This window comes from Heterodontus francisci, chromosome 5 (genome assembly GCF_036365525.1).
Source record: "Heterodontus francisci isolate sHetFra1 chromosome 5, sHetFra1.hap1, whole genome shotgun sequence".
In the NCBI taxonomy this organism is placed as follows: domain Eukaryota; kingdom Metazoa; phylum Chordata; class Chondrichthyes; order Heterodontiformes; family Heterodontidae; genus Heterodontus; species Heterodontus francisci.
The window spans coordinates 6,333,674-6,359,425 of NC_090375.1; the positions used below are offsets into that span (position 1 = coordinate 6,333,674).

The 25,752-nt window shown below is 47.6% G+C and overlaps 1 protein-coding gene across 6 annotated transcripts in view; it reads right to left on the bottom strand.

Annotated features, from left to right (window-relative positions):
- LOC137369700 (anion exchange protein 2-like) overlaps positions 1 to 25,752 on the bottom strand; it is a 405,213-nt gene that overhangs the window by 294,169 nt on the left and 85,292 nt on the right. The window contains exon 1 of one of the 6 annotated variants that reach the window (XM_068031045.1): positions 4,488 to 4,713. The exons of the other annotated variants lie outside the window; for them this stretch is intronic. The gene's annotated coding sequence lies outside the window, so the exon portion shown is untranslated. Of the gene's footprint in view, positions 1 to 4,487; positions 4,714 to 25,752 lie in introns of those variants that run through there. 6 annotated transcript variants of the gene reach the window in all.

The following is a 25,752-nucleotide window of genomic DNA, read 5'->3' on the forward strand; positions in this document are numbered from 1 at the left end:
TACTGAGGGAGCACTGCACTGTCGGAGGGTCAGTACTGAGGGAGCACTGCACTGTCGGAGGGTCAGTACTGAGGGAGTGCTGCACTGTCATAGGGTAAGTACTGAGGGAGTGCTGCACTGTCAGAGGGTCAGTACTGAGGGAGCACTGCACTGTCGGAGGGTCAGTACGGAGGGAGCACTGCACTGTCGGAGGGTCAGTACTGAGGTAGCACTGCACTGTCGGAGGGTCAGTACTGAGGGAGCGCTGCACTGTCGGAGGGTCAGTACTGAGGGAGGGCTGCACTGTCGGAGGGTCAGTACTGAGGGAGCGCTGCACTGTCGGAGGGTCAGTACTGAGGGAGCACTGCACTGTCGGAGGGTCAGTACTGAGGGAGTGCCGCACTGTCAGAGGGGAAGTACTGAGGGAGCACTGCACTGTCGGAGGGTCAGTACTGAAGGAGTGCCGCACTGTCAGAGGGTAAGTACTGAGGGAGCACTGCACTGTCGGAGGGTCAGTACTGAGGGAGCACTGCACTGTCGGAGGGTCAGTACGGAGGGAGCACTGCACTGTCGGAGGGTCAGTACTGAGGGAGGGCTGCACTGTCGGAGGGTCAGTACTGAGGGAGCGCTGCACTGTCGGAGGGTCAGTACTGAGGGAGTACTGCACTGTCGGAGGGTCAGTACGGAGGGTGCACTGCACTGTTGGAGGGTCAGTACTGAGGGAGTGCTGCACTGTCAGAGGGTAAGTACTGAGGGAGTGCCGCACTGTCGGAGGGTCAGTACTGAGGGAGCGCTGCACTGTCAGAGGGTCAGTACTGAGGGAGCGCTGCACTGTCAGAGGGTAAGTACTGAGGGAGTGCTGCACTGTCGGAGGGTCAGTACTGAGGGAGTGCCGCACTGTCGGAGGGTCAGTACTGAGGGAGCGCTGCACTGTCGGAGGGTCAGTACTGAGGGAGCGCTGCACTGTCAGAGGGTAAGTACTGAGGGAGTGCTGCACTGTCAGAGGGTAAGTACTGAGGGAGTGCCGCACTGTCGGAGGGTCAGTACTGAGGGAGCGCCGCACTGTCAGAGGGTCAGTACTGAGGGAGCACTACACTGTCGGAGGGTCAGTACTGAGGGAGTGCCGCACTGTAGGAGGGTCAGTACTGAGGGAGTGCCGCACTGTCGGAGGGTCAGTACTGAGGGAGTGCCGCACTGTCGGAGGGTCAGTACCGAGGGAGTGCCGCACTGTCGGAGGGTCAGTACTGAGGGAGTGCCGCACTGTCGGAGGGTCAGTACTGAGGGAGTGTTGCTCTGTCAGAGGGTTAATACTGAAGGAACGCTGCACTGTCGGAGGGTCAGTACTGAGGGAGCACTACACTGTCGGAGGGTCAGTACTGAGGGAGTGCCGCACTGTCAGAGGTTCAGTACTGAGGGAGTGCCGCACTGTCGGAGGGTCAGTACTGAGGGAGTGCCGCACTGTCGGAGGGTCAGTACTGAGGGAGTGCCGCACTGTCGGTGGATCAGTACTGAGGGAGTGTTGCTCTGTCAGAGGGTTAATACTGAAGGAACGCTGCACTGCCGGAATTGTTGTCTTTTAGTTGAGATGTTAAACCAAGGTTCCATCTGCGTCTCAGATTAATATAAGAAATCCCACAGTACTAATTCAAAGAGTAGGAGAGTCCTAACCAATGTTCATCAATCGACAAATACCAAGAAAAACAGATCAATTTGTTTTGCACAAATTACTATTTTGTCTCCATTACAACACTTTAAAAGTAACCCATTGGCTGGTCAGTGCTTTGGGACGTACTGAGGAAGTTGAAAGGAGTTATACAAATGTTAGTAAGTCACATGCTCACATAGTCGTGGAACCAATTAGCAATTTCCCTTGGACCACTTGACAGATCTCTTTCATATCATTATGTCACATTGACCGGTCAACAGCTCAGGAATAAATACTGAGTGAACAATTCTTATGTTTATGATATTTTGTTGTTTAAAGTTTCAAAAAGCAAGACCAAAGAAGCCAGTGTAAATCTTACAGGTCACATGGTCACTTCAGAAACCTCGTCAACTTGCTGTTCGACAATTGTGCCCAGTGGTTGTTGCATCGCTAACATTCACTGTGTATAAAATATGATTGCTCCCCTGATGCCCATAAACATTCCCCAAGTGAGGGGGAGGCCACTCACCAAATTCCCCCACTAATGCTATTCTGTAACTGACTGCCCTTTAAGGCACATTCCAGGATCTGAACACTCAATCGAAACTGAATCGAGTGCATTACTGGGGAAACACAGGACTGTTGGGGGGGTGGGGGGGTTGTGGAGGGTCGTCTTTCAGGCCTTGGCTGCTTGATTGCACGTTAAAGATCCCACGGCATATTTTGAAGTCAGTTCTCCTCCCAGCACCCTGGCCAACATAATTCCTTAATCAACACCACCAAAAACAGATCAATCTTTCACAGTCAGAGGAGAGAGAGTGAGGCCAGCTCATTGTTACCTGAGCCGATAGCACAGTTGGTGTAACTAAACCAATACTGGTCACCAGGTTTGATGACCAATCCATCCTGATTTAACTCATTGGATTAACAACAGTTTGGGTTACAATTGGCCTCCATAGTACTGGGCTGGGCGAGAGGAGAAGAGCGAGGGTTCTGCCCCTGCTCATCTGTAAGGAACCCTCCAGACAATCGCTTGTGAAAACTGGCGAACTGCCACAGCCTAATCGGCTATAGGAACGAGAGCTTCAGCAAAAGGGATGACCATTCAGCCCATCGTATGGGTGCCTGCTCTTTGCTAGACAAATCCCAAATTAATCCCACTGCCCGGCTCTCTCCCCAATAGCCCTGTATCAACTCCAAACTAATCCCACTGCCCCGCTCTCTCCCCAATAGCCCTGAATCATTCCCTAACTAATCCCACTGCCCGGCTCTCTCCCCAATAGCCCTGTATCATTCCCAAACTAATCCCACTGCCCGGCTCTCTCCCCAATAGCCCTGTATCATTCCCTAACTAATCCCACTGCCCCGCTCTCTCCCCAATAGCCCTGTATAATTCCCTAACTAATCCCACTGCCCCGCTCTTTCCCCAATAGCCCTGTATCATTCCCAAACTAATCCCACTGCCCCGCTCTCTCCCCAATAGCCCTGTATCATTCCCTAACTAATCCACTGCCCCACTCTCTCCCCAATAGCCCTGTATCATTCCCTAACTAATCCCACTGCCCCGCTCTCTCCCCAATAGCCCTGTATAATTCCCAAACTAATCTCACTGCCCCACTCTCTGCCCATAGCTCTGTATTAATCCCAAACTAATCCCACTGCCCCGCTCTCTCCCCATAGCTCTGTATCATTCCCAAACTAATCCCACTGCCCCACTCTCTGCCCATAGCTCTGTATTAATCCCAAACTAATCCCACTGCCCCGCTCTCTCCCCATAGCTCTGTATCATTCCCTAACTAATCCCACTGCCCCACTCTCTCCCCATAGCTCTGTATTAATCCCAAACTAATCCCACTGCCCCGCTCTCTCCCCATAGCTCTGTATCAATCCCAAACTAATCTCACTGCCCCGCTCTCTCCCCATAGCTCTGTATCAATCCCAAACTAATCTCACTGCCCCGCTCTCTCCCCATAGCTCTGTATCAATCCCAAACTAATCCCACTGCCCCACTCTCTCCCCATAGCCCTGTATCATTCCCAAACTAATCCCACTGCCCCACTCTCTCCCCATAGCCCTGTATTATTCCCTAACTAATCCCACTGCCCCACTCTCTCCCCATAGCTCTGTATTAATCCCAAACTAATCCCACTGCCCCGCTCTCTCCCCATAGCTCTGTATCAATCCCAAACTAATCTCACTGCCCCGCTCTCTCCCCATAGCTATCAATCCCAAACTAATCTCACTGCCCTGTTCTCTCCCCATAGCCCTGTATCATTCCCAAACTAATCCCACTGCCCCACTCTCTGCCCATAGCTCTGTATTAATCCCAAACTAATCCCACTGCCCCGCTCTCTCCCCATAGCTCTGTATTAATCCCAAACTAATCCCACTGCCCCACTCTCTGCCCATAGCTCTGTATTAATCCCAAACTAATCCCACTGCCCCGCTCTCTCCCCATAGCTCTGTATTAATCCCAAACTAATCCCACTGCCCCGCTCTCTCCCCAATAGCCCTGTATCAATCCCAAATTATGAAATTTTTCCTAAAAGATACAATGTTCTCACCCTGAGACAAAGCATTCCATTATCCACTAACCCTCTGTGTTAAGAAATTCCTCCCCACTCACCTAGTGACAATTTTAAACAGATGTCCCCTTGTCACTGACTCCCCAACCACAGGGCACAATCTTTCCTTACCAACTCTTTTAAAACCCATCCTATTTTTAAATGTTCTATTAAATCTCTTCTCAGCCTTCTTGGCTCCAGTAGAAATAATCCCAGTATCTCAAGTTTCTCTCTCGCACCTTGAGGAAAAGAGAAAGGGAGTGACTAATTGTCAAAAAGCCCATGTAAAAGACAGATACCTGAGACATCCAGTTCACACATCCCTTTCTACAGATTTCCTCTCAAACCAGTCAGAACATCCAATAGTGCGCAGTGTTCAGAAAGCTTCGGGACGATCTCCAGTACTTCACTCACACAGAATATTTTTGCACATAAAAGAGGAAAATCCAAATCTTTTCAGAAACAGTCTGAGTGTCATCACTCCCTGACTTAAAGCAATGAGCTTGTGTCGATGCTTCAGCTCACAGTCTGATGATTCAGAGGTTGTGACTAATACCACACGCATGCACAAAATATCTGGTGACCACAGGGACAGCAATGAACAAAGTCAGATCAGGAAGCTTCCCTAATCGCTACAACTTCTCTTTAAAAATTTGTCACAGCAAAAAACAGCATCACAGCAGGAAGCGATAGAGAAAAAACAATTTGCAGTTTTATATAGAGCCATTCATGATTGCAGGACGTCACAAAGCGTTTTACAGCCAATGAAGTACTTTTTGAAGTGGAGTTTTTTTTTAGTCATTTACGGGATGTGGGCGTCACTGACAAGGCCAGCATTTATTGTCCATCCCTAATTACGCTTGGGAAAGTGGTGGTGAGCCACTGTTGTAATATAGGAAACGCAGCAGCCAATTTGCGCACAGCAAGCTCCCACAAAGAGAAACATGATAATAATCAGATGATCTGTTTTAGTGATGTTAGTTCGAGGCTAAATAGTTATCAGGACACTGAGGAGAACTTGACTGCTCTTCATCGAATCATACAGCACAAGAGGTCATTCAGCCCGTCATATCTGTGCTGGTTCATTGAACGATCTATCCAATTAGTCCCACTCCTCTGCTCTTTTCTCATAGGCCTGCAACTTTTTCTTCGAGTATTTGTCCAATTCCCTTTTGAAAGTTACGACTGAATCTGCTTCCACCGCCCTTTCAGGCAGCGCATTCTAGATCACAACCCACTCTTATCAAATTTGTTTCCCTCAAGTTGCCTCCAGTTGTTTGCCAATTATCTGAAATTTGTCCCCTCTGATCATCAACTCTTCTGCCACTGGAAACAGATTTTCCTTCATAATTTTGAGCATTATGTTCAAATCTCCTTTTAACTTTGCTCCAAGGAGAACAATCCCAGCTTCTCCAGTCTCTCCACATAACTGAAATGCCTCATCCCTGGTAGCATTCTAGTAAATCTCCTCTGCAACCTCTCCAAGGCCTTGATGTCCTTCCTAATGTGTGGTGCCCAGAACTGAATAGTCCAGCTGAAGCCTAGCAAGTGTACTCTATGCCTCTATTTATAAGGACAGGGATCTGGTATACCTCTAACAGCCTTTTCAACTTGTCCTCTCATCTTCAAAGACTTGTAATACATACACCTCCAGGTCTCTCTGTTCCTGCACCCCTAGAAAATTGTACCACTTCGCTCATACTGCATTACCACATTCCTCCAATCAAAAATGTATCACTTCACACTCCTCTGCATTAAATTGCATCTGCCACGTGTCCACTCACTTCCCCAGTCTGTCTATGGCCACCTGAAGTCTGTTACTATCTCCTCACTGTTTACTATATTTCACAGTTTTCAACTCATCGGTAAATTTTGAAATGATGCCCTGTATATCAAGTCCAAATCATTAATATATATCAAAAAGAGCAGTGGTCCTAATATGGACTCCTGGGGAGCACCAGCGTATATCTTCAAGTCTATCCCATTAACTCTATCGACTTCAACTTTGCTAATGTCTATTGTGTGGTACTTTATCAAACGCCTTTTGAAAGTCAATATATCCAACATCAACACTATCCATTACTTGATCAAAGAACTCAATCAAGTTAGTCAAACACAATTTGCCTTTAAACAGATCCGTGCTGACTTTCATCTATTAACCCATATTTTACCAAATGCCAATTAGTTTTGTCCTGAATTGTTGTTTCTAAAAGCTTCCCTAACACTGATCTTAGGCTGATCGGCATGTAGTTGCCAGATTTATTCTTCACCCCTCTTTTGAACAGGAGTGTATCATTTGCAATCCTTCAGACTTCTGGCACGACTCCTTTATTAAGGAGGATTGCAGGATTTTGGCCAGAACCAGTGAAATTGCCAACCTTTTTTCCCTCAGCGACCAAGGATACATCCCAGCCGGACCAGGTAACTTTTCTAATTTGAGCGCTGCCAACCTTTTAAGTACTTCCTCTTAAGGGACTTTTTATTATGTTAAGGGAGCTATATAAAAAGAAGCTGTTTATTTATATCCCATTGAATTTCTCCACTGCCTCTTCCTTCACTGTGACATTGCCAGCTTTCTTTTCTCTAATGAGGACAGATCCAAAGCAATCATTTAGTGCCTCAGCCATGTCCTCCTTTTGGTCCCTAATGGGTCCTACCCTTCCTTTGACTACCCTTTTACTATTAACATGTTTATAAAAAGACTTTTGGTTTCCTGTTTCTGCTGCTCATTAATTTATTTTCTCAGACTTTCTTTGCTCCTCTTTTTTCCTTTGTCAGTTCTCCTCTGTACTTTCTGTACTCAGTTTGGTTCCCTACCAGCACAAGCCTCTTTTATCTATTTCATTTTCATCTCTATATCTTTAGTTGTCCAAGGAGCTCTAGCTTTGGATGCCCTTCCTTTCCCCCTTGTGGGAATGTGTCTAGTCAGTACTCGAACTATCCCCTTTTTGAAGGCCTCCCATTGTCCATTTACTATTTTACCTGCAAAAGTTTGAGAGCAATGACCTGGGTCAAATGCTTTTTCAACTCACTGAAATTAGCTCTCCTCCAGTTGAGGTTTTTCACATTTGATTGTTCCTTGTCCTTTTCCATAAAACTACTCTTAAACCTGATGACATTGTGATCACTGTTTCCTAAATGCACCCCCACTGAAACATTCTGCACTTGCCCCACTTCACTTCCCAAAATGCAGCACTACTTCTTTCCTCATTGGGTTGGAAACATACTGATGAAGAACCTCAAGAATTCAATTCTCCCAGTTTCTCCATTTCATCTGTTCAGCACGGACACAACAGGCCGAATGGCCTCCTTCTGTTCTGTAACTATTCTATGATTTTGACAATGCCACCTTCCATACCAGTGCTTCCGATATCTTCCTTTCCCTTAACTGAGTATCCCCTTCACGTCCCTCCCAATCATGTTTGATAGGGCCCTTGACTGACCTGTTCCATTTCCCACACTTCTGCTCTCACCCCATCCCCTCCCAGAACCACACTGTCCTCACTTTCCACCCCACCAGCCTCAACATTCAATGGATCATCCTCTGCCATTTCCACTACTTCCAGTGTGATGCCACCAAACACATATTCCCCCTCCCCTGCCACCATTCCGAAGAGACCATTCCCTCCCCGCCACCCTGGTCTACTTCTCAATCATCCCCAATACTTCTCTCCTTCCCATGGCACCTCCCTATGCAAGGACAGGAAATGCAACACCTGCCCTTTTACCTCCTTCCTTCTCAATATTCAAGGCCCCAAACACTCCTTCAGGTGAAACAGTGATTTACTTGTACTTCTTTCAATTTAGTATACTGTAATTGCTGCTCACAATGCAGTCGCCTCTACACTGGGGAGACCAAACGCAGATTGGGTGACTGCTTTGCGGAAGATCTCTGTTCAGTCCTTTAGGGCAGGAAATCTGCCGTCCTTACCTGGTCTGGCCTACATGTGACCCCAGACCCACAGCAATGTGGTTGACTCTTAAAATGCCCTCTGAAATGGCCTAGCAAACCACTCAGTTGTCAAGGACAATTAGGGATGGGGAACAAATGCTGGCCTCGCCAGTGATACCCACACAGAACCAAAGAACCATGAAAAATTACGGCCCAGAAGGAGGCCATTCAGCCAATCGTGTCCATGCCCAGCTGAAAAAACTAGCTGCCCAATCTAATCCCACCTTCCAGCACCTGCTCCATAGCCTTGCTGGTTACAGCACTTCAGGTGAATGTCCAGGTACCTTTTTAAAAAGAATTGAGGGTTTCTGCCTCCACCACCATTCCTGGCAGTGAATTCCAGACACCCTCTGAGTGAAAATGTTTTCCTCATGTCCCGTCTAATTCTTCTACCAATCACCTTAAGTCTGTGTCCCCTGGTAATTGACCTCTCCGCTAGGGGAAACAGGTCATTCCTGTCTACCCTATCTAGGCCGCTCATAATTTTGTACACCTCAATTAAGTCACCCCTCAGCCTCCTCTGTTCTAAGAAAAACAACCTTAGCCTATCCAATCTTTCCTCATAGCTGCAACTTTCCAGCCTTGGCAACATTCTTGTCAATCTCCTCTGTACTCTCTCCAGAGCAATTATGTCTTTCCTGTAATGCGATGACCAGAACTGTACACAATGCTCTAACTGTGGCCTAACCAGCCTCCCAGGTGCCAGGGTTCGTGATGTCTCGGATCGTGTTTTTGGGATCCTTAAGGGGGAGGGGGAGCAGCCCCAAGTCGTGGTCCACATAGGCACCAACGACATAGGTAGGAAGAGAGATGGGGATTTAAGGCAGAAATTCAGGGAGCTAGGGTGGAAGCTTAGAGCGAGAACAAACAGAGTTGTTATCTCTGGGTTGTTGCCCGTGACACGTGCTAGCGAAGCGAGGAATAGGGAGGGAGAGGAGTTGAACACGTGGCTGCAGGGATGGTGTAGGAGGGAGGGTTTTGGTTTCCTGGATAATTGGGGCTCTTTCTGGGGTAGGTGGGACCTCTACAAACAGGATGGTCTTCACCTGAACCAGAGGGGTACCAATATCCTGGGGGGGAGATTTGCTAGTGCTCTTCGGGGGGGTTTAAACTAATTCAGCAGGGGGATGGGAACCTAAATTGTAGTTCCAGTGTACAGGATGTTGAGAGTAGTGAGGTCAGGGATAAGGTTACAAGGACGCAAGAGGGCACTGGCAAGCAAGAACTTGGTTTAAAGTGTGTCTACTTCAACGCCAGGAGCATCCGGAATAAGGTGGGTGAGCTTGCAGCATGGATTGGTACCTGGGATCTCGATGTTGTGGCCATTTCGGAGACATGGGTAGAGCAGGGACAGGAATGGATGTTGCAGGTTCCGGGATTTAGATGTTTCAGTAAGAACAGAGAAGATGGTAAAAGAGGGGGGGGTGTGGCATTGTTAATCAAGGAGAGTATTACGGCGGCAGAAAGGACGTTTGAGGACTCGTCTACTGAGGTAGTATGGGCCGAGGTTAGAAACAGGAGAGGAGAGGTCACCCTGTTGGGAGTTTTCTATAGACCTCCAAATAGTTCCAGAGATGTAGAGGAAAGGATAGCGAAGATGATTCTCGACAGGAGCGAGAGTAACAGGGTAGATGGGTCAGTTTTTGTCCAGTGTGTGCAGGAGGGTTTTCTGACACAGTATGTAGACAGGCCAACCAGGGGCGATGCCACATTGGATTTGGTACTGGGTAATGAACCCGGCCAGGTATTAGATTTAGATGTAGGTGAGCACTTTGGTGATAGTGATCACAATTCGGTTAGGTTTACCTTAGCGATGGGCAGGGACACGTATATACCACAGGGCAAGAACTATAGCTGGGGGAAAGGAAATTATGATGCGATTAGGCAAGATTTAGGATGCGTAGGATGGGGAAGGAAACTGCAGGGGATGGGCACAATCGAAATGTGGAGCTTATTCAGGGAGCAGCTACTGCGTGTCCTTGATAAGTATGTACCTGTCAGGCAGGGAGGAAGTTGTCGAGCGAGGGAGCCATGGTTTACTAAAGAAGTTGAAGCGCTTGTCAAGAGGAAGAAGAAGGCTTATGTTAGGATGAGACGTGAAGGCTCAGTTCGGGCGCTTGAGAGTTACAAGCTAGCCAGGAAGGATCTAAAGGGAGAGCTAATAAGAGCGAGGAGAGGACACGAGAAGTCATTGGCGGATAGGATCAAGGAAAACCCTAAGGCTTTCTATAGGTATATCAGGAATAAAAGAATGACTAGAATTAGATTAGGGCCAATCAAGGATAGTAGTGGGAAGTTGTGTGTGGAATCAGAGGAGATAGGGGAAGTGTTAAATGAATATTTTTCGTCAGTATTTACAGTAAAGAAAATGTTGTCGAGGAGAATACTGAGATACAGGCTACGAGGCTAGATGGGATTGAGGTTCACAAGGAGGAGGTGTTAGCAATTTTGGAAAGTGTGAAAATAGATAAGTCCCCTGGGCCAGATGGGATTTATCCTAGGATACTCTGGGAAGCCAGGGAGGAGATTGCAGAGCTTTTGACCTTGATCTTTATGTCGTCATTGTCGACAGGAATAGTGCTGGAAGACTGGAGGATAGCAAATGTTGTCCCCTTGTTCAAGAAGTGGAGTAGAGACAGCCCTGGTAATTATAGACCTGTGAGCCTTACTTCGGTTGTGGGTAAAATGTTGGAAAAGGTTATAAGAGATAGGATTTATAATCATCTTGAAAAGAATAAGTTCATTAGAGATAGTCAGCACGGTTTTGTGAAGGGTAGGTCGTGCCTCACAAACCTTATTGAGTTTTTTGAGAAGGTGACCAAACAGGTGGATGAGGGTAAAGCAGTGGATGTGGTGTATATGGATTTCAGTAAGGCGTCTGATAAGGTTCCCCACGGTAGGCTATTGCAGAAAATACGGAAGTATGGGATTGAAGGTGATTTAGTGCTTTGGATCAGAAATTGGCTAGCTGAAAGACGACAGAGGGTGGTGGTTGATGGCAAATGTTCACCCTGGAGTTTAGTTACTAGTGGTGTACTGCAAGGATCTGTTTTGGGGCCACTGCTGTTTGTCATTTTTATAAATGACCTGGAAGAGGGTGTAGAAGGGTGGGTTAGTAAATTTGCGGATGACACGAAGGTCGGTGGAGTTGTGGATAGTGCCGAAGGATGTTGTAGGTTACAGAGGGACATAGATAGGCTGCAGAGCTGGGCTGAGAGATGGCAAATGGAGTTTAATGCGGAAAAGTGTGAGGTGATTCACTTTGGAAGGAGTAACAGGAACGCAGAGTACTGGGCTAATGGGAAGATTCTTGGTAGTGTAGATGGGCAGAGAGATCTTGGTGTCCAGGTACATAAATCCCTGAAAGTTGCCACCCAGGTTAATAGGGCTGTTAAGAAGGCATATGGTGTGTTAGCTTTTATTAGCAGGGGGATCGAGTTTCGGAGCCACGAGGTCATGCTGCAGTTGTACAAAACTCTGGTGCGGCTGCACCTGGAGTATTGCGTGCAGTTCTGGTCACCGCATTATAGGAAGGATGTGGAAGCTTTGGAAAGGGTGCAGAGGAGATTTACTAGGATGTTGCCTGGTATGGAGGGAAGGTCTTACGAGGAAAGGCTGAGGGACTTGAGGTTGTTTTCATTAGAGAGGAGTAGGAGGAGAGGTGACTTGATAGAGACATATAAGATAATCAGAGGGTTAGATAGGGTGGATAGTGAGAGTCTTTTTCCTCGGATGGTGATGGCAAACACGAGGGGACATAGCTTTAAGTTGAGGGGTGATAGATATAGGACAGATGTCAGAGGTAGTTTCTTTACTCAGAGAGTAGTAGGGGCGTGGAACGCCCTGCCTGCAACAGTAGTAGACTCGCCAACTTTAAGGGCATTTAAGTGGTCATTGGATAGACATATGGATGAAAATGGAATAGTGTAGGTCAGATGGTTTCACAGGTCGGCGCAACATCGAGGGCCGAAGGGCCTGTACTGCGCTGTAATGTTCTATATTCTATATTATACAGTTCCAGTATTACATCCCAGCTTTTGAATTCTATACCTCGGCCAATAAAGGAAAGCATTCCATATGCCTTCTTCACCACTCTATCTACCTGTCCTGCCACCTTCAGGGATCTGTGAACATGCACTCCAAGGTCTCTCACTTCTTCTATCCTTCTCAATATCCTACCACTGAAAGAATATGAAAGAATAAAGTCAGTAAGTATGACCTGAAGCTTCCGGTTGCCTTTTCATGTTCCACCCTACTCCCACTCCGACCTCTCTGTCCTGGCTCTCCTACACTGTTCCAAGCTCAACATAAGCTCCAGGAACAGGCCATTCGGCCCTCCAAGCCTGCGCCGATCTTGATGCCTGCCTAAACTAAAACCTTCTGCACTTCCGGGGACTGTATCCCTCTATTCCCATCCTATTCATATATTTGTCAAGATGTCTCATAAACGTCGCTATCGTACCTGCTTCCACCACCTCCCCTGGCAGCAAGTTCCAGGCACTCACCACCCTCTGTGGAAAGAACTGGCCTCGCACATCCCCTCTAAACTTTGCCCCTCGCACCTTAAACCTATGTCCCCTAGTAACTGACTCTTCCACCCTGGGAAAAAGCTTCTGACTGTCCACTCTGTCCATGCCGCTCATAACTTTGTAAACCTCTATCATGTCGCCCCTCCACCTCCGTCGTTCCAGTGAAAACAATTTGAGTTTTTCCAACCTCTCCTCATAGCTAATGCCCTCCAGACCAGGCAACATCCTGGTAAACCTCCTCTGTACCCTCTCCAAAGCCTCCACGTCCTTCTGGTAGTGTGGCGACCAGAATTGCACGCAATATTCTAAGTGTCGCCTAACTAAGGTTCTGCACAGCTGCAACATGACTTGCCAATTTTTATACTCTATGCCCCGACCGATGAAGGCAAGCATGCCATATGCCTTCTTGACTACCTTATCCACCTGCATTGCCACTTTCAGTGACCTGTGGACCTGTACGCCCAGATCTTTCTGCCTGTCAATACTCCTAAGGGTTCTGCCATTTACTGTATACTTCCCACCTGCATTAGACCTTCCAAAATGCATTACCTCATATTTGTCCGGATTAAACTCCATCTGCCATTTCACCGCCCAAGTCTGCAACCGATCTATATCCTGCTGTATCCTCTGACAATCCTCATCATTATCCGCAACTCCACCAACCTTTGTGTCATCTGCAAACTTACTAATCAGACCAGCTACATTTTCCTCCAAATCATTTATATATACTACAAACAGCAAAGGTCCCAGCACTGATCCCTGCGGAACACCACTAGTCACATCCCTCCATTCAGAAAAACACCCATCCACTGTTACCCTCTGTCTTCTGTGACTGAGCCAGTTCTGTATCCATCTTGCCAGCTCACCTCTGATCCCGTGTGACTTCACCTTTTGCACCAGTCTGCCATGCGGGACCTTGTCAAAGGCTTTACTAAAGTCCATATAGGCAACATCCACCGCCCTTCCCTCATCAATCATCTTCGTCACTTCCTCAAAAAACTCAATCAAATTAGTAAGACACGACCTCCCCTTCACAAAACCATGCTGTCTCTCGCTAATAAGTTTGTTTGTTTCCAAATGGGAGTAAATCCTGTCCCGAAGAATCCTCTCTAATAATTTCCCTACCACTGACGTAAGGCTCACCGGCCTATAATTTCCTGGATTATCCTTACCACCCTTCTTAAACAAAGGAACAACATTGGCTATTCTCCAGTCCTCTGGGACCTCACCTGTAGCCAATGAGGATGCAAAGATTTCTGTCAAGGCCCCAGCAATTTCTTCCCTTGTCTCCCTCAGTATTCTAGGGTAGATCCCATCAGGCCCTGGGGACTTATCTACCTTAATGCTTTGCAAGACACCCAACACCTCCTCCTTTTTGATAATGAGATGACTGAGACTATCTGCACTCCCTTCCCTAGGCTCATCATCCACCAAGTCCTTCTCCTTGGTGAATACTGATGCAAAGTACTCATTTAGCACCTCACCCATTTCCTCTGGCTCCACGCATAGATTCCCATCTCTGTCCTTGAGTGGGCCAACCCTTTCCCTGGTTACCCTCTTGCTCTTTATATATGTATAAAAAACCTTGGGATTTTCCTTAATCCTGTTTGCCAATGACTTTTCATGACCCCTTTTAGCCCTCCTAACTCCTTGCTTAAGTTTCTTCCTACTGTCTTTATATTCAAGTGCTTCATCTGTTCCTAGCCTTCCAGCCCTTACGAATGCTTTCTTTTTCTTTTTGACTAGGCTCACAATATCCCGTGTTATCCAAGCTTCCCGAAACTTGCCATACTTGTCTTTCTTCCTCACAGGAACATGCTGGTCCTGGATTCTAATCAGCTGACGTTTGAAAGACTCCCACATGTCAGATGTTGATTTACCCTCAAACAGCCGCCCCCAATCTAAATTCTTCAGTTCCTGCCTAATATTGTTATAATTAGCCTTCCCCCAATTTAGCACCTTCACCCGAGGACTACTCTTACCCTTATCCACAAGTACCTTAAAACTTATGGAATTATGGTCACTGCTCCCGAAATGCTCCCCCACTGAAACTTTGACCACTTGGCCGGGCTCATTCCCCAATACCAGGTCCAGTACGGCCCCATCCCTAATTGGACTATCTACATACTGTTTCAAGAAGCCCTCCTGGATGCTCCTCACAAATTCTGCCCCATCCAAGCCCCTAGCACTAAGTGAGTCCCAGTCAATATAGGGGAAGTTAAAATCACCCACCACTACTACCTTTACATCTTTCCAAAATCTGTCTACATATCTGCTCCTCTACCTCCCGCTGGCTGTTGGGAGGCATGTAGTAAACCCCCAACATCGTGACTGCACCCTTCCTATTCCTGAGCTCCACCCATATTGCCTCGCTGCATGAACTCTGAGGTGTCCTCCCGCAGTACAGCTGTGATATTCTCCTTAACCAGTAATGCAACTCCCCCACCCCTTTTACATCCCCCTCTATCCCGCCTGAAGCTTCTAAAGCCTGGAACATTTAGCTGCCAATTCTGCCCTTCCCTCAACCAAGTCTCTGTAATAGCAACAACATCATAGTTCCAAATACTAATCCAAGCTCTAAGTTTATCTGCCTTACCTGTTATATTTCTCGCATTGAAACAAATGCACTTCAGACCACCAGTCCCGCTGTGCTTAGCAACATCTCCCTGCCTGCTCTTCCTCTTAGTCTTACTGGCCTTATTTACTATGTCATCCTCATTTACTTCACTAGCTGTCCTACTGCTCTGGTTCCCACCCCCCTGCCACACTAGTTTAAACCCTCCCGAGTGACGCTAGCAAACTTTGCAGCCAGGTTATTAGTGCCCTTCATCTCCCCTCTAATCCTTCTACCAATCGCTTTAAATCAATGCCCCCTCGTCACTGACCTCTCTGCTGAGGTAAGTAGGCCCTTCCCACCCACTCTATCCAGCTGAGTGGCTTGCTAAGCCGTCTCAGAGAGCCGTTTCTGTGGGTCTGGAGTCACATGTAGGCCAGACCAGGTAAGGATGGCAGACACTAGTGAACCAGATGAGTTTTTAACCACAATCGATGATAGTTTCATGGCACCATTACTGAGTCTAGCTTTTAATTCCAGATTTTTTTTGTTTGTTAATTAATTGAATTTAAATTCCACCAGTTACCATGGTGGGATTTGAACCCGTATCCCCAGGGCATTAGTCTGGGCCTCTGTTACTAGCTGTGACATTACCACTACACCACCACCTCCCCTTCAACATACTAAAACAACCCAAGGCATTTCTTAGGAATGTTATCAAACAAAGTTTCACACTAAGCCACATGAAGGACATATGATCAAAGGCTTTGTCAAAGAGCTAGATTTTAAGGTGTGTGTTACAGGAGGAGAGAGGGGTGGGGTTGTTTAGAGAGGATATTCCAGGTGAATTGGTAACAAGGAGTGTTATGAAGTTCGGACCTTGTAACATGATTATGTTTTCAAAATTGTGATTTTTAAAACTTCAAGATGGAGTCTGAAAGGTTACCAGGACAACAGAGAACACAGATCAAAGGCTTGCTCCTGGAAAACAGAGACTGCAGGGCTAACACCTGAAGAACAATGAGTTGGACCCTCCCAGACTTTCAGGTCACAAAACAAGGATTAGTAATTTGGAAGATGTAAATATACCAGGCAGCTGTTAGTACCTGGAAACAATGGAAAAGCCCAAGTAGCTTTGTGAAATCAGACTTCTGGACTCTGCATTTTTGGAGCAGTAGAAGAAGCTATTGACTTCTGAGTCCAGATAAATTAACAGACTTTCTGAAGGTAAACAGCCTGTAAGAGAAGAAACCAACAGTTGTGGCCTCAAGGCAGGCTGGAAGAAGGAAACTCAGTGGTTGCAGCCTCACAGCAGGCTGTAAGAGAATAAATCAGTGGTTGCGGCTTCAGGAGAGAGAGAGAAAGGAGACACCTGCTCATGGAAGTCTGTTATAGTAAAAGGCTGCAAAGACTTGAACCTGCTTTGAAAGTTCTTGTGGAGAAGTCGACGACCAGCAGGATCACCAGTAAACGCCTTATTCATAGACATCCAGGTCGGAGGTGCACGGAGAGGTGAGTGAAGAGAACAAAGAACAAAGATAATTACAGCACAGGAACAGGCCCTTCGGCCCTCCAAGCCTGCGCCGATCCAGATCCTCTCTCTAAACATGTCGCCTATTTTCTAAGGTTCTGTATCTCTTTTCTTCCTGCCCATTCATGTATCTGTCTAGATACATCTTAAAAGACTCCATCGTGCCCGCATCTACCACCTCCGCTGGCAATGCGTTCCAGGTGCCCACCACCATCTGCGTAAAGAACTTTCCACGCATATCCCCCCTAAACTTTTCCCCTTTCACTTTGAACTCGTGTCCTCTAGTAATTGAAACCCCCACTCTGGGAAAAAGCCTCTTGCTATCCACCCTGTCTATACCTCTCATGATTTTGTACACCTCAATCAGGTCCCCCCTCAACCTCCGTCTTTCTAATGAAAATAATCCTAATCTGCTCAACCTCTCTTCATAGCTAGCGCCCTCCATACCAGGCAACATCCTGGTGAACCTCCTCTGCACCCTCTCCAAAGCATCCACATCCTTTTGATAATGTGGCGACCAGAACTGTACGCAGTATTCCAAATGTGGCCGAACCAAAGTCCTATACAACTGTAACATGACCTGCCAACTCTTGTACTCAATGCCCCGTCCGATGAAGGAAAGCATGCCGTATGCCTTCTTGACCACTCTATTTACCTGCGTTGCCACCTTCAGGGAACAGTGGACCTGAACACCCAAATCTCTCTGGACATCAATTTTCCCCAGGACTTTTCCATTTACTGTATAGTTCACTCTTGAATTGGATCTTCCAAAATGCATCACCTCGCATTTGCCCTGATTGAACTCCATCTGCCATTTCTCTGCCCAACTCTCCAATCTATCTATATTCTGCTGTATTCTCTGACAGTCCCCTTCACTATCTGCTACTCCACCAATCTTAGTGTCGTCTGCAAATTTGCTAATCAGTCCACCTATACTTTCCTCCAAATCATTAATGTATATCACAAACAACAGTGGTCCCAGCACGGATCCCTGTGGAACACCACTGGTCACACGTCTCCATTTTGAGAAACTCCCTTCTACTGCTACTCTCTGTCTCCTGTTGCCCAGCCAGTTCTTTATCCATCTAGCTAGTACACCTTGGACCCCAAGCGCCTTCACTTTCTCCATCAGCCTGCCATGGGGAACCTTATCAAACGCCTTACTGAAGTCCATGTATATGACATCGACAGCCCTTCCCTCATCAATCAACTTTGTCACTTCCTCAAAGAATTCTATTAAGTTGGTAAGACATGACCTTCCCTGCACAAAACCATGTTGCCTATCACTGATGAGCCCATTTTTTTCCAAATGGGAATAGATCCTATCCCTCAGTATCTTCTCCAGCAGCTTCCCTACCACTGACGTCAGGCTCACCGGTCTATAATTACCTGGAACCTTCCTTGTTGAAATATTCTGGGAGATCCACCCCACTGCAACTGAAAGGTGTTTGAGACTTTTACCTGTAAAGGATTTCACCATCAAAAAGAACTGTTAACATATAAGGGTGTGAAGTTTTCAAGTATTTTAATAAGTAAAGAAAATAACTTACTTTGCAATTTCAGGTATCAGCTACTTACAAAGTGCTATTCAGTTAACTGGGGATTTCTTTTAGTTTAGTTATTATACTAAAAGTCTCAATGTGAAATATTGTCATGTAATTCTTGAAATTGATCTGGGGGTTCATATCCTGTATATTTTCATGTCATTGATTTCATGAGGGTGTAACAGGAGACTCAGACTGAATTGCCACTGGAGGAAAGAATCAACAGAAGAGTTGTAAGAATTTTTATTTTTCAGAACTAAGATCACTTTATTCCAAGTGGCTACAGAGGCAGAGGCTAGTTGAGACTCATGGATATCTCAAAGCCCTTGATAGCCAAGGAAGTACTTTTGAAGTGCAGTCACTGTTGTAATGTAGGAAACACCCAAGCCAATTTGCGCAAAGCAAAATCCCACAAACAGCAATGTGATAATGACCAGTTAATCTGCTTTAGTGATGGAGGGATATATATTGACCAGGACACCAGGGAGAACTTCCCTGCTCTTCTTCAAAACAGTGCTGTGGGATGATAGGAAATAGGAGCAGCAGTAGGCCATTCGGCCCATCAAGCCTGCTCCGCCAATTAAACAGACTGTGGCTGATCATCTACCTCTGTGCTATTTTTCCCCACTATCCCCATATCCCTTGATGTTGTTAGCACAGTATAAGAATGAAACCGGACGGACCACCTGGCATCAACCTAGGCACCGGAAACAACGGCAAACCAAGACCTGTCGACCCTGCAAAGTGCTCCTTACTAACATCTGGAGGCTTGTGCAAAAGTTGGGAGAGGCTGCTCCATGGTCACTTTTACAGATCCCAGTTTTATATTCCAGATTTATTAAATTTTCTTTTAAAACTGCCATGGTGTGAGTTGAACTGCTATTTTCTGGATCACTACCATATGCAAATAAATTACACAACAGGAAGTAAAAAAGGGGAAACATAATTACAAAACCTATAAAGGAAAAATATGCGTTTAAAAAGCTTTCTTGCCTAATGTAGAGGAGAGAGAGTGAGACAGACAGAGAGACAAACAAATTAAGAGATGGGCAGAGCACTCACTGGCACTCCCTCAGTATCGCCCTCTGACAGTGCAGCACTCCCTCAATATCGCCCTCGGACAGTGCAGCACTCTCTCAGTACTGACCCTCCGACAGTGCGGCACTCCCTCAGTACTGACCCTCTGACAGGGCAGCACACCCTCAGTACTGACCCTCCGACAGTGCGGCACTCCCTCAGTACTGCCCCTCCGACATTGCAGCACCCCCCAGTACTGACCCTCTGACAGTGCAGCACTCCCTCAGTACTGCCCCTCCGACAGTGCGGCACCCCTTCAGTACCGCCCCTCTGACAGTGCAACTCTCCCTCAGTACTGACCTGCCGACAGTGCAGCACTCCCTCAGTACCGCCCCTCTGACAGTGCGGCACTCCCTCAGGACTGACCTTCCGACAGTGCAGCACTCCCTCAGTATCGCCCTCCGACAGTGCAGCACTCCCTCAGTACTGACCCTCTGACAGGGCAGCACACCCTCAGTACTGACCCTCCGACAGTGCAGCACTCCTTCAGTACCGCCCCTCTGACAGTGCAGCTCTCCCTCAGTACTGACCTGCCGACAGTGCAGCACTCCCTCAGTACTGACCTGCCGACAGTGCAGCACTCCCTCAGTACCGCCCCTCTGACAGTGCGGCACTCCCTCAGTACTGCCCCTCCGACAGTGCGGCACTCCCTCAGTACTGCCCCTCCGACAGTGCGGCGCTCCCTCAGTACTGACCCTCCGACAGTGCAGCACTCCCTCAGTACTGCCCCTCCAACAGTGCAGCACTCACTCAGTATTGCCCCTCTGATAGTGCAGCACTCCCTCAGTACTGCCCCTCCGACAGTGCGGCGCTCCCTCAGTATTGCCGCTGTGATAGTGCAGCACTCCCTCAGTACTGCCCCTCCAACAGTGCAGCGCTCACTCAGTATTGCCGCTGTGATAGTGCAACACTCCCTCAGTACTGCCCCTCCAACAGTGCAGCGCTCACTCAGTATTGCCTCTCCGATAGTGCAGCACTCCCTCAGTGCTGCCCCTCCAACAGTGCAGCGCTCCCTCAGTATTGCCCCTCCGACAGTACGGCACTCCCTCAGTACTGACCCTCAGATAGTGCGGCACTCCCTCAGTACTGCCCCTCCAAAAGTGCAGCACTCCCTCAGTACTGACCCTCCGACAGTGCGGCACTCCCTCAGTACTGACCCTCCGACAGTGCGGCACTCCCTCAGTATTGCCCCTGTGATAGTGCAGCACTCCCTCAGTACTGCCCCTCCGACAGTGCAGCGCTCACTCAGTATTGCCTCTCCGATAGTGCAGCGCTCCCTCAGTACTGACCCTCCGACAGTGCAGCACTCCCTCAGTATTGCCTCTCCGATAGTGCAGCGCTCCCTCAGTATTCCCCCTCCGACAGTACGGCACTCCCTCAGTACTGATCCTCCGACAGTACGGCACTCCCTCAGTACTGATCCTCCGACAGTGCAGCACTCCCTCAGTACTGACCCTCTGACAGTGCAGCACTCCCTCAGTACTGACCCTGCGACAGTACGGTGCTCACTCAGTACTGCCCCTCCGATAGTACAGCGCTCACTCAGTACTGCCCCTCCGCTAGTGCAGCACTCCCTCAGTACTGACCCTCCGACAGTGCGGCGTTCCTCAGTATTGCCCCTAATGAAAATCAGGGATTGCCAGAACGGGAGCCAATGTAGGTTAACGAGCAGAAAGTTGATGAATGGAACCTGATGCGAGTTATTAATGGGATAGCAGAATTTTGGATGTGCCCAGGTTTACAGAGAGTGGAAGATGGGAATCTGACCATGAGAACATGAGAAGTTTGAATGTAACAAAGGCATGAATGAAGACTTCAGCAGCAGACGAGGCAGGGGTGGAAACGGGCAACGTTATGAAGGTAGAAGCTGGCCTTCTTTTTGATAGGGAGGGTATGTGGTCGGAATCTGAGTTCACAGTTAAATCGGATACTGAGGTTGTAAACAGTCCGGCTCAGCCTCAGATAGTTGCCGGGGGAGGGATGGCTGGGGAATTGAGTTTGTGGTTGGGGGCCGAATACAATGGCTTTGGTCTTCCCAACATTTATTTGGTGGAAATTTCTGTTCATCTAATACTGATATCGGACAAGCAATGTGACAAATCAGAGACAGTGGAGGAGTCGAAAGATGTGGTGCTGAGGTAGAGCTGGGTATCATCAGCGTACATGTGGAAGCTGATGACATGATGTTGCCAACAGGCAGCATGTAGATGAGAAATAGAGGGGGCCATGGGTAACTGTGCAAGAGCAGGAAGAGAAACCACTGTAGCAGATAAAATGGATAGACAGGAATGGAAGCAGGCGAGGGCAGTCCCAGCCAGCTAGACAACAGAGGACAGGTGTTGTCGGAGGGCAGTATTATGCTTCATGTATTAATTGAAACTATTACTTCTTCACTTGATAGTGAAACATATTACCTTGCCATTGACTAGATAGCAGAATAACGTTTGTCTCAACAATACATCCCTTTCCTGCCACAGCTTGCAGATACCCAGCCATCATCAAGAAGGGTCATGGACCTGAAACGTTAACGCCGTTTCTCTCTATAGGATGCGGGTGTTACAGGCAAGGACTTTTACTGCCTTTAGAAGGTGGTGGTGAGCTTTCCTTTTGAACTGCTGGTACTGATACGATATAACGGAATCTCTTGCAAGGCCACTTCAGACAACTGCTGAGAATCAACCACTTTGGTGTGAGACTGGAGTCACATATAGGCCCTGGCCTGGTGGTGGGGGGGAGGGGGGGTGGGCGGTGCAGCAGGTTCCCTTCCTTGAAGGACATTCGTGGCGCAGTTGGGTTTTTATGACAATCCGGCAGTTTTCATGGTCATCTTTTCCCTCTGGTACCAGATTTTTGAATTTAATTTCACAACTTAGGTGGTAGGGAAATATAGGGACAGGTGGGGATGTGGTAGGAATATGGAATTAGTGTAGGATTAGTATAAATGGGTGGTTGATGGTCAGCACAGACTTGGTGGGCCGAAGGGCCTGTTTCAGTGCTGTATCTCCAAATCTAAATCTAAACTTGCCCTGGTGGGTTTTGAACTCTCAACCTCTGGATTGCCAGTCCAAGAGCAGAACCAGGAGGCTTACTCTGCCCATTCAGTACCATGTTCCAGGTCGCTAAGAATTAATGTCTTCAGAGTAAACAGATGCCCTGACTAGAGGATTATACTCAGCCAGCTTCACAGGCAGGCAGTTTGCAGAAACTCAGGAGGATAACAATATTGGCTAAGGCCGGAAGTGTGCTTACAAAACACCACTTCAATTTGGGGTAGACTTTACAAAGTTCTTTCTCTTTAAGTACTGTGACCTGGGGGCACTTCATATTGGCACAACTAATCACAGGCCAAACACATAAGTAGGCTGGGAGAACAGATTTGCTAACGCAGCCACTTTCATTCTGGAAAATAGTGCCTCTGGACAAAGAAGCTGTTCTCTGAGTCTCTCACACTTGAAGTAAAGCTGGCTCTCTGTCTCATACCGACATTTCCTCCGAGGCCCTTCTTCAGCTGAAGGAGCTGACTCTTACTGGGGCACAGTCCATGGGTGCCAACTTTCTCTCCCTGCCCGAAACTCACCAAGTGTCATATTATGTGCAAGAGATCAGATGTAGGAGGGACATCAGAGTGCCTTGTTTTATAGTACAGGATGGGCAACCCAAAGATTTGGTGATTCATCACCACCAGAACAAGCTGTGCAACTGAACTGAATAAATTTGGTAATCTGTGGGCTGGCACCTGGAAAAATCACCATGAAAACTGCCAAATTGTCATAAAAACACAAGTGGGTCACTAATGCTCTTCAGGGAAGGAAAGCGGTCATCCCAACCAGTTCTGGGCGGCACGTGATTTGAGTACCAGGTTATGTGGTTGATCTTAACGACCTCAGGACAATTAGGGATGCAATAAATACTGCCCTGCCAGCTCTGCCCACATCCTGAGAACAAGTAAGTGAGATCTCTCCTCTCCTGATCACAAGAATCAGCGTTTGTATAACAGGAAGAAATCTATGTTATTAACCCTGGAAAGGAGACATGTGAGAGGTGGTCATAGAACAGTGCAGGGTACAGAAAAAGCGAACCTGGAATATTACGTTAAAATTAAACTACGGAAGTAGAACTGAAGCAAATGGAGGGATGTGACTAGTGGTATTCCGCAGGGGTCAGTGCTGGGACCTTTGCTGTTTGTAGTATATATAAATGATTTGGAGGAAAATGTAGCTGGTCTGATTAGTAAGTTTGCGGACGACACAAAGGTTGGTGGAGTTGCGGATAATGATGAGAATTGTCAGAGGATACAGCAGGATATAGATCGGTTGGAGACTTGGGCGGAGAAATGGCAGATGGAGTTTAATCCGGACGAATGTGAGGTAATGCATTTTGGAAGGTCTAATGCAGGTGGGAGGTATACAGTAAATGGCAGAACCCTTAGGAGTACTGACAGGCAGAGAGATCTGGGCGTACAGGTCCACAGGTCACTGAAAGTGGCAACGCAGGTGGATAAGGCAGTCAAGAAGACATACGGCATGCTTGCCTTCATCGATCAGGGCATAGAATATAAAAATTGGCAAGTCATGTTGCAGCTGTACAGAACCTTAGTTAGGCCATACTTAGAATATTGCGTGCAATTCTGGTCGCCACACTACCAGAAGGACGTGGAGGCTTTGGAGAGGGTACAGAGGAGGTTTACCAGGATGTTGCCTGGTCTGGAGAGCATTAGCTATGAGGAGAGGTTGGATAAACTTGGTTTGTTTTCACTGGAATGACGGAGGTGGAGGGGCGACATGATAGAGGTTTACAAAGTTATGAGCAGCATGGACAGAGTGGATAGTCAGAAGCTTTTTCCCAGGGTGGAAGAGTCAGTTACTAGGGGACATAGGTTTAAGGTGCGAGGGGCAAAGTTTAGAGGGGATGTGCGAGGCGAGTTTTTTACACAGAGGGTGGTGAGTGCCTGGAACTTGCTGCCAGGGCAGGTGGTGGAAGCAGATACGATAGTGACGTTTAAGAGGCATCTTGACTAATACATGAATAGGATGGGAATACAGGGATATGGACCCCGGAAATGCAGAAGGTGTTAGTTTAGGCATCAAGATCGGCGCAGGCTTGGAGGGCCAAATGGCCTGTTCCTGTGCTGTACTGTTCTTTGTTCACATGGATTCAAAACAGTAAAAGGCAACTTTGGGACTGATACCAGGGAAGTCCTCTTCAAACAGAAAGTGATCAACATATGGAATAAAGACCCAAACAGAGTACGGGAGGAAAAACTTCAAGGTTAAGATCCTTCTGGATGATTAAATTAGATGGGCTGAGAGGCCTTCTCATCTTCCTATCGTACAAACATTGATCCACACTCACTGCCCACTGGGACACGAGCACCAGATAACCCCAGAGAACCTGACCCACTTCCAATACCAGCTGTACTGCCCGGCCTGATCGCCGATCCTGTCCAGCTAGACAAGGTATTAGCAGGTACACAATTGGCTAGAGTATCTGTTATCAGCTGGCGAAGTTCTGTGAACAACCAGCAAGCTGAAAACACAATACAGCAGCCCTAGAAATAAGCAGCTGCAGGGTCGGACTCGCAAACAGCAGCATCTCAGATCCTGATTGACCGGGTCAGTCTGTGTATTCACACAGCAGATAAAGTCATGATTCATTAATTCATTCATGGGATATGATTGTCGCTGGCAAATCCAGTGTTTACTGTCCACCCCAACTCCCCGAGGTGTTGGTGGTGAGCCACCTCCTTGAATAGCTGCAGTCGTGTGGTGAAATTGCTCCCATAGCGCTATTAAGGAAGGAAGGCCCAGCATTTTGATCCAATGACAATGAAGGAATAACAATATATTTCCAAGTCAGAATAGAGTGCGACATGGAGGTGGTTGATGTTCATGCTACCATTATCCTTATAGGTGGTAGAGGTCGTGGGTTTGGAAGGTGCTGTTAATGAATCCTTGGCAGGGTGCTACAGTGTATCTTGTAGATGGTACACACTGCTGCCACTGTGCGTCGGTGGTGGAGGAAGTGAATGTTTGTGGATGGGGTGCCAATCACGCAGGCTGCTTTGTCCTGGATGGTGTCAAGCCTCTTGAGTGTTATTGGAGCTGCACCCATCCAGGCAAGTGGAGAGTATTCCATCACACTCCTGACTTGTGCCTTGTAGATGGTGGACAGGCTTTGGGGAGTCAGGAGGTGAGGTACGTGTCACAGAATACCCAGCCTCTGACCTGCTCTTGTAGCCACAGAAAATGTTACACAGCTGCTCAAGTTAATTCTTTTGGTCAATGGTACCCCCCAGGATGTTGATAGTGGGGGATTCATTAGATCATAAGAACTAGGAGCAGGAGTAGGCCGTCCGGCCCCTCGAGCCTGCTCCGCCA